This window comes from Serinus canaria, chromosome 4 (assembly GCF_022539315.1).
Source record: "Serinus canaria isolate serCan28SL12 chromosome 4, serCan2020, whole genome shotgun sequence".
Taxonomy (NCBI): Eukaryota; Metazoa; Chordata; class Aves; order Passeriformes; family Fringillidae; genus Serinus; species Serinus canaria.
Window position 1 is genome coordinate 70,278,385 of NC_066317.1, and position 8,483 is coordinate 70,286,867.

An 8,483-nucleotide genomic window follows, 5' to 3' on the forward strand; every position below is an offset into this window, starting at 1 on the left:
ATCCGTTTGCTATTCCAGCACTTTACATCCAGTTTGCTGCCACAGCCGATCATTTTTAAAATTCCAGATCAAGCACCGAGGCCATCCAGGTGCTCTGAATTATTACCCCAACACTTTGGAAGATTTATTAGGATTTATTTTAGGGTTTCATCCAGTTTTTCTCAGGATGTCAGCAGGGAATTGGATGCACGGAGAATTCTGAGCTCCTTTTACACCAGGAATCTAAAACTGGAATGTGAATCCTCCATGGAATGGTTTGGGTGAGAAGGGACCTTAAATCCCAAACCATTCCCACCCAAACCATGGCAGGGACACCTCCCACTGTCCCAGGTGGATCCAACCTGGCCTTGGGCACTGCCAGGGATCCAGGGGCAGCCACAGCAAATCTGGGAATTCCAGCCCAGCCCCTGCCCACCCTCCCAGACAGCAATTCCTTGCCCAGATCCCAGCCCAATCTCCCCTTTCCCAGTGGCAGCCATTCCCTGGCTCCTGTCCCTCTGTCCCTTGTCCCCAGTCCCTCTCCAGCTCTCCTGGAGCCCCTCCAGGCCCTGCCAGGGGCTCTGAGCTCTGCCTGGATTTTTCCCTTCCAGAATATTCTGTTTTGTTCTATTCTATTCCAAGGCACCTTCCATGTTTTAATTCCAGCCAAGACCGGAGCACAGGGTCCACCAGGGCTCCTAAAATATTCTGGAGAAAAAGGAGGCCAAGAAACCACCTGGAAATCCATCCCTTTCTCCCATTTCCCTCCTTTCCATAATTCCTGTAAATGTTATTTAAGGACACGGCAGGATTTTAGCTCAACTTTTAGCTCAGCTCTACATTCTAAACAGCCAAATAGCTCTCCTTCTCTTCTGGAATGGGCTGAGCCTGGAGATTTTCAGGTTAAATCCACATTTCAGGAAGACCCGAGACCATTCCAGAATCCCGTTTGATGTAGCAGGAGCCAAAATTCCCTTTTGTGTTCAGAAGGGGAAAAAAAAGGAGGTGAAAAGAGGGAGGGAAAAGGGGAAAAACCCAATCCCTGGATGCATTCACACACCTTTTCTGTGCTCTCACACACAACCTTTAAAAAGAAACTTTCCAAGAGTTCAGCTCGAGTTAAAACCAAGGCGGTAACGTGAGGCCCGGAGCCGAGTGGAAAGAACACGGAGTCCGAGGGACCTGCGCGGGATCCAGCGGCTCCCGTGAGGCCATCCCAAAAAAAAACCCTCTCCCTGCTCCTGCTGGAGAGCAGCGAGACACCTCATCCCAGCGCAGGGGTGGTGCAGCGCCTCGCTGACAGCCGAAAATACCAATAAATTATAAATAAATCCAAGCCAAGGGAGGGGAGCGGAGAAATCCCAAAAGGAAATGATCTGCCCTGCCCGGACAGAGGTGACAGACGGGGTTTGGATGGGACAGAAAGGACTGGGAGGTGCCACCCCAGGGTGGGAAGGGGACAGGAGCGGCGATGAGCTCAACACAAAGGTGGAGTTTGGCCACAGCCAGGACAGAGCCGGCAAAATCCTGGCTGGCAGGACACATCCCGAAGTAGGGAAAGAGCGGCCACAAAGCTCTGAAGGGAGGGAGAGGAGCCTCGGAGCCCCGGGCGGCTCCGGAGGGACCCGGGCTGGGCTTTCACGGTCACATTTTCCAGCCAAAACTCCGCTCGTTCCCGCACTTGCCTTGGGATGTCATCGCTGGAAGCAACATCCTGTTCTCCACCGCTCCCACCGTGGCCAGGGCTCCGCCAGGGCTCTATTTATGGGGAAGAGAGGAAGGAGACAGAAGCCAATTACTTCACTAATTGCCTAATTACCCTAAGCACTCCCAGCCCGCTCCGGAGCGGCTGCAGCTGCGGCTCCCACCAGGAGCTTGTCCTGGCACATCTCACCATCCAAAGCTCTGCTCCCACCAGCCGGGGCCAGAACTTCCTGAAATATCGATGGTGTAAAAACCTCCGAGCAGCCCCAGCTCCCGGAAAACTCCGGGCTTGGGTGGGGAGGTGGAGTCAGATTCCCTGGAACCCAGGTGGGAGACGGTGGGAACCCAAATGGGAGGTGATCACCTGGTGCTCATCACAGGCTCATCCCCACCTTGGGTGTGAGAAATAGATTTGTAAAGGATTTTTAAGGTTTGATTGGATTTTTTTAGGATTTTTGGGTTTTGTTTTTACGGTTTTTATTTTTTTTCTTTTTTTAATTTTGTATATTGATATGTAAATTTTTATGTTAATAGATATGTAAATTTGCATGTAAGTAGTGAGATGAGGTGTGTTGATTCAGGAAGGTTGTGGAATAGAGGTGATCTTGTTGAGAGAGAAATTGAGTGAAAAATAAGTCTTAATAAATTCTAAAAAAAACTTTTTACAAATATTAGGTATTTTAGAGAATTAGAGTTGCAAAAGATGTATTGTAGCAGGATTATGTGGGGTAAAATTTAGGTGATTATGTTAAAATAATGATACTATTGTGTAATAAAAGTTAATAAGTTGAAAAAATATTTATCAAGCATTGTAACAAAGAAATAAGGTTGTTTTTGATAGAATAGTGTTGGGTTTTACATCTGTGATGTCTCACCCTTCATCGAGACTGAGAAGGGGAAAAAATCTTTTAAAATGCCAAAAAAACCCCAAAATGTGGTGGTCTCCTGTGCCTGTTCCATGTGGAGCAATTCCTGAAAAAAACCAGCAGCAAGGACCAGGACACACACAGAGCTGGAATATTTGCCTTCCCTTCCCTCCTTTCTCCTCCTGGGGAGAGAAGAAAGCTCTGGGCAGAAACGGGGAATCCTGGAGATTCCCAAAACTTGGGATGGGTTGGACCTCAGAGCTGTGGGACCTTCCTCAGGTCCATGTCCAATCTTTGGGGAGGGAGTCTCCAAACCAATCCCACTTAATTCAACACTTGACCATAAAAATTTAATTTTATTTAATTTTATTATGGCGTTTCCTGTATTTGGATCCGTATCAGCCAGGATTCATCCTGGTCCAGGTCCTCAGGACCACATCCCATCTCCAGGAATGGAGACTCCGAACCTCTCCCACTTGATCCAAGTTTTGACATTCTGCCCCATAAAAAGACTTTTTAAAAATTTATCTTTATTTTATTCTATTCTATTTTATTGTGGAATTTTCTGTATTTGGATCCATATCAACCAGCATTCACCTTGGACAGCTGGCTCAGGTCCATGTCCAGTTTCCAGGGATGGAGACTCCAAACATCTCCCACCTGATCCAAATGTTGACAGTCCTCCCCACAAAAAGTTCTTTTTTTTTTTTTTTTTTTTTTTTTTTTAAATCTAATTGTGGAATTTCCTCTATTTGGATCTGTATCAGCAAGAATTCACCTTGGTCCAGGTCCTCAGGACCATGTCCAACCTCCCGGGATGGGGATTCCCAACCTCCAGGGACAGGGATTCCCAACCTCCAGGGACAGGGATTCCCAACCTCCAGGGACGGGGATTCCCAACCTCCAGGGACAGAGATTCCCAATCTCCAGGGACAGGGATTCCCAGTCTCCAGGGACAGGGATTCCCAACCTCAAGAGACAGGGATTCCCAACCTCCAGGGACAGGGATTCCCAACCTCCAGGGACAGAGATTCCCAGTCTCCAGGTACAGGGATTCCCAGTCTCCAGGGACGGGGATTCCCAACCTCCAGGGACGGGGATTCCCAGTCTCCAGGGACAGAGATTCCCAATCTCCAGGGACAGGGATTCCCAGTCTCCAGGGACGGGGATTCCCAACCTCCCGGGACAGAGATTCCCAATCTCCAGGGACAGGGATTCCCAACCTCCCGGGACAGAGATTCCCAACCTCCAGGGACAGGGATTCCCAACCTCCCGGAACAGAGATTCCCAACCTCCAAGGACAGGGATTCCCAACCTCCAGGGACAGGGATTCCCAGTTTCCAGGGACAGAGATTCCCAGTCTCCAGGGACAGAGATTCCCACCTCCAGGTACAGGGATTCCCAGTCTCCAGGGACGGGGATTCCCAGTCTCCAGGGACAGGGATTCCCAACCTCCAGGGACAGAGATTCCCAATCTCCAGGTACAGGGATTCCCAGTCTCCAGGAACGGGGATTCCCAGTCTCCAGGGACAGGGATTCCCAATCTCCAGGGACAGGGATTCCCAATCTCCAGGGACAGGGATTCCCAGTCTCCAGGGACAGGGATTCCCAATCTCCAGGGACAGGGATTCCCAGTCTCCAGGAACGGGGATTCCCAGTCTCCAGGGACAGGGATTCCCAACCTCCAGGGACAGGGATTCCCAACCTCCCGGGACAGAGATTCCCAATCTCCAGGGACAGGGATTCCCAACCTCCCGGGACAGAGATTCCCAACCTCCAGGGACAGGGATTCCCAACCTCCCGGAACAGAGATTCCCAACCTCCAAGGACAGGGATTCCCAACCTCCAGGGACAGGGATTCCCAGTTTCCAGGGACAGAGATTCCCAGTCTCCAGGGACAGAGATTCCCACCTCCAGGTACAGGGATTCCCAGTCTCCAGGGACGGGGATTCCCAGTCTCCAGGGACAGGGATTCCCAACCTCCAGGGACAGAGATTCCCAATCTCCAGGTACAGGGATTCCCAGTCTCCAGGAACGGGGATTCCCAGTCTCCAGGGACGGGGATTCCCAACCTCCAGGGACAGGGATTCCCAGTCTCCAGGGACAGGGATTCCCAACCTCAAGAGACAGGGATTCCCAGTCTCCAGGGACAGGGATTCCCAACCTCAAGAGACAGGGATTCCCAGTCTCCAGGGACAGGGATTCCCAGTCTCCAGGGACAGGGATTCCCAGTCTCCAGGGACAGGGATTCCCAGTCTCCAGGGACAGAGATTCCCAACCTCCAGGGACAGGGATTCCCAGTCTCCAGGGACAGGGATTCCCAGTCTCCAGGGACAGGGATTCCCAATCTCCAGGGACAGGGATTCCCAGTCTCCAGGGACAGAGATTCCCAATCTCCAGGTACAGGGATTCCCAGTCTCCAGGGACAGGGATTCCCAACTTCCAGGGACAGGGATTCCCAATCTCCAGGGACAGGGATTCCCAACCTCCAGGGACAGGGATTCCCAGTCTCCAGGGACAGGGATTCCCAACCTCCAGGGACAGGGATTCCCAATCTCCAGGGACAGGGATTCCCAATCCCCAGGGACAGGGATTCCCAACCTCTGGACATCTCAATTCATTGACCTTACCACCATCCCCATAATTTATTTTATTTTTAGGCAGAATTTCCTCTCTTGGGGTCCGTACCAGCCGGGGTTCACCTTGGCCATGGAGCCAAATTCCCACTTTGTGGGATGCTCCAATTTTTGGGATGGTTCTCCCTGAAACCCAGAGGCCACGAGGCCTTCAGAGGAGCAGCAGCTGGAACTCGACACCAAAACTTAGGAACTCCGACCCTTTTTGATCCGGAATTCTAGAAAGGAGCCACAGGGACGTGATTTTTTGGTTTGTTTTGTTTTATTTTTGGGATCACAAAATACACAACATTCATTTTAATATGGGACACAGAATATTCTGTACATATTAAAACCCACATGACTGCAACACAACCGCACACGGCACCAATTCCCGAACGAAAAAACCCCACAAGTGCTTTTTTCCTTTTTTTTTTAATATTAAAAACAAATAGGATAAAACATTAATATTTTTTTCCCAGACGACGTTTACAATAGAAGGAAAAAAAAATCATATTTTTACTAAATAACAAATATTTAACAGCACAACTTTATCCTAAATATCTATTTTTGAATTATAACAAAAATAGCACTTATAATAGTTTATAAAGACAGACCAAAAAAAAAAAATTTGTGTATAAAATAATATTATAGCAAATTGGACTGTGCTAATTAAAAACAAAACAAACAAAAAAAAAATCTGAGATTCAAAGTGCTTTATTCTGCAAACCCACTGCAGCAACTTTATTTTTTTAGTCAAGTTATATTAGTTAGGACTGGAACAACAAAGCCTGGCTTACTTCAGCCTGGATTAAATACTCCCCCACACAAACACTGTATATCCACGGGATGTCAATGGAATTTCAGGGATGGCTGCAGCTCCCATTCCCATCAAAACTCACTCCAGAGCAGGTTTGGTTCTCGCTTTGGAAGGACAGGGGAAGTTAAAAATTGAAATTTCAGGGAAAAGCCCTTCCCTGATTCCCCGTGAAAAGAGGGACGGAGCCCTTCCAGAAAAGTCTATCCAAGAGATTTTGCCCGTCCATCCGAGGGATTTGTCTTTAACCAGACCTTCCATCCTGGCTGTCCATCCCCCTCTCCAGCCTTTCCCTTTCCCAGCCCACTCGTCCCCAGGCACAGATCCCAGATGGAAACGAGGGCTCCTGGAGGGCACCCGCTGGGTTCTCACCCTGCAGCTCATCCACCTTCCATCCCCATTCCCAAATCCTACAAAAACCAGGGACACCTCCCTGTGCCCGGTGCCTCTCCCGGGATGTTTGTCCCTGGGAGACTCCCATTCCCACCACATCCAGGTTTGTGCTCCCCTTTGCCCTTTGGGGTTTGGATTTCCACCCAGCTCCTTTTGGGAATGTTGTCTCTCCACCAGGAAACACCTGGAATCCCAACAGGGCCTGAGCTAGTGGTGTTCCATTTAAAAATTCCAGACTGGAAAACTCTGAGCCTCTGCTCCAGGGCTCCTGAGACCTTCCCGTGGGGTTTGGCACGTCGGTCACCACCCAGGAATAAGGCTGGGATCGGAATGGGAATGGGGAATCCCAGAAGTTCTATTCCAGCTTAAATCAAGCTGTGCAGCCTGGTGGGAGGGACCACCATCCCCTGGGATGCTCCAGGGGGATTTCTGGCTGCTTGGCTGACGGCATTCCAACCTCAAGTGCTTCCCCTGGCTCCAAACCTGCCTCCCTCCTCCTTGCCCCCGCCGGCACCGCGCCGGCCAAGGCGGCCTCACCTCCGCTCGCTTCTCACTTCCCGCCACCTTCCCAAGAGGCACCTCTTGCCAAAGAGGCAAAGGCACGACCTGCAAAGCCACCTGGTGAGCCACACCTGCCCCTTCTCCTTCCCCTTTCCAAGCCCTCGGACTTCTCTGGATCCCTGTGGAGCAGAGAGCCAAGCTGCCCCCGTGAGCGCGGGATCGGTGCCCGTCACCGTTCTCGGCCTCCTCGTGTCACCCCTTCCATCTCGGGGCATTGGGATGGGACAGGAGTGGGGCTGGAAGAGCTGCCCCAAGTCACGCAGGGATCTCCCAAGCTGGCGTTTGGCTCTGGTTGGAACCCAACGCCTGCCCCGGTGCCTCGGGAGCTTTTGCTCCACACTGTCCCAACCCAACCCCCCCAAACCTCCAACTCAGCCCAGAAGCCTCCTGCATGCAGAAAACCAAAATAAAATAATCCCCCCAGCAAATGGAAGGCAAGATACCTCTTGGTGGCTGCTGCCCGGTGCTGGAGAGGCTCTGGAATTCTCCTGGGATGCGGGGTGGAAGCTGACACGGAGCCCTCTCCTTCCTGCTGAGCTCTCCCGCGGCCAAAAAACCCCAAACACGAGACAAACAAATGCGTGCCTTGGCTTCATTCGAGAGATCACCTTTAATGCAAATGCCCCTGGCAGGAGCAGCCCCGGCGCCCCCAGGTGCCCCCAGAGCCGTGCTGGGGTCGGGGGCTGGTGCCAGCACCTCGAGGGGAGAGCAAAGGCACCGAAATGTCCCCAAAGCCGGGTGCCTGTGCCCAGGGCTGGCGGGGGGCTGCGGAGGAGGGGGCGCTCACAGGCCGTGTAGCAGCAGCAGGAAATTCAACGAGAGAAAAAAAAAGGCATCCCCCTCCCCAGAGCCTCAAAACATCTTGGAAAATGCAAATCTGACTCTCCCGAGGCCTGGGGGATGACTCAGCCCCGGGCAAGACACCACAGGAGGGGTTTTTTGGGAAAGCAAATGACCCCTCCTCCTCCCCAGCCTGCCCCGGCACCAGCGGGAGAGGGGCTGGGAATGGGCAGCGCTGTCTCCCCCCAACCAAGGAAAGGCTCCAACGCCCCGGAACAAACAACACAACCAAACAAATGACAAAAAAAAACAACCAAAAAAAAAAAAAAAAAACCACCTCAAAAAACATAAAAACACTGTTATCACCAGCTAATTTAACACTGTTAAAAAAAAAAGGGTCAGAGGTCACCCCAGAGCTGCCCCGGGACACCAGACCTCAGATCCTCGGCTGATTCCCAAGCCTTTCCCGCAGTCGGGCCTTCTTCTCCTGGCAGCAGAAGTGTTTTATAGATATTTATATATATATATTTATAATAATTAGATACTGTGTATGGTCGGCCATCCCAGCTCGACTCGGCTTTTGTGGATCTTCCTCCTTCCCGACGAAACAAGACGACGACGCCCCGACCTTCTCCGCGTCCCGCGGGAAGAGCAAAACGCTTCCGGCAGCTTCCCTGCTGGAAAAGCAGTCCCGATCCGGAGGTGAGCGCCGTGGAGAAGCTCCTCGTCCCTCTCTCCTCCCCTCCTGTCCATCCCCTCGCCCCCACC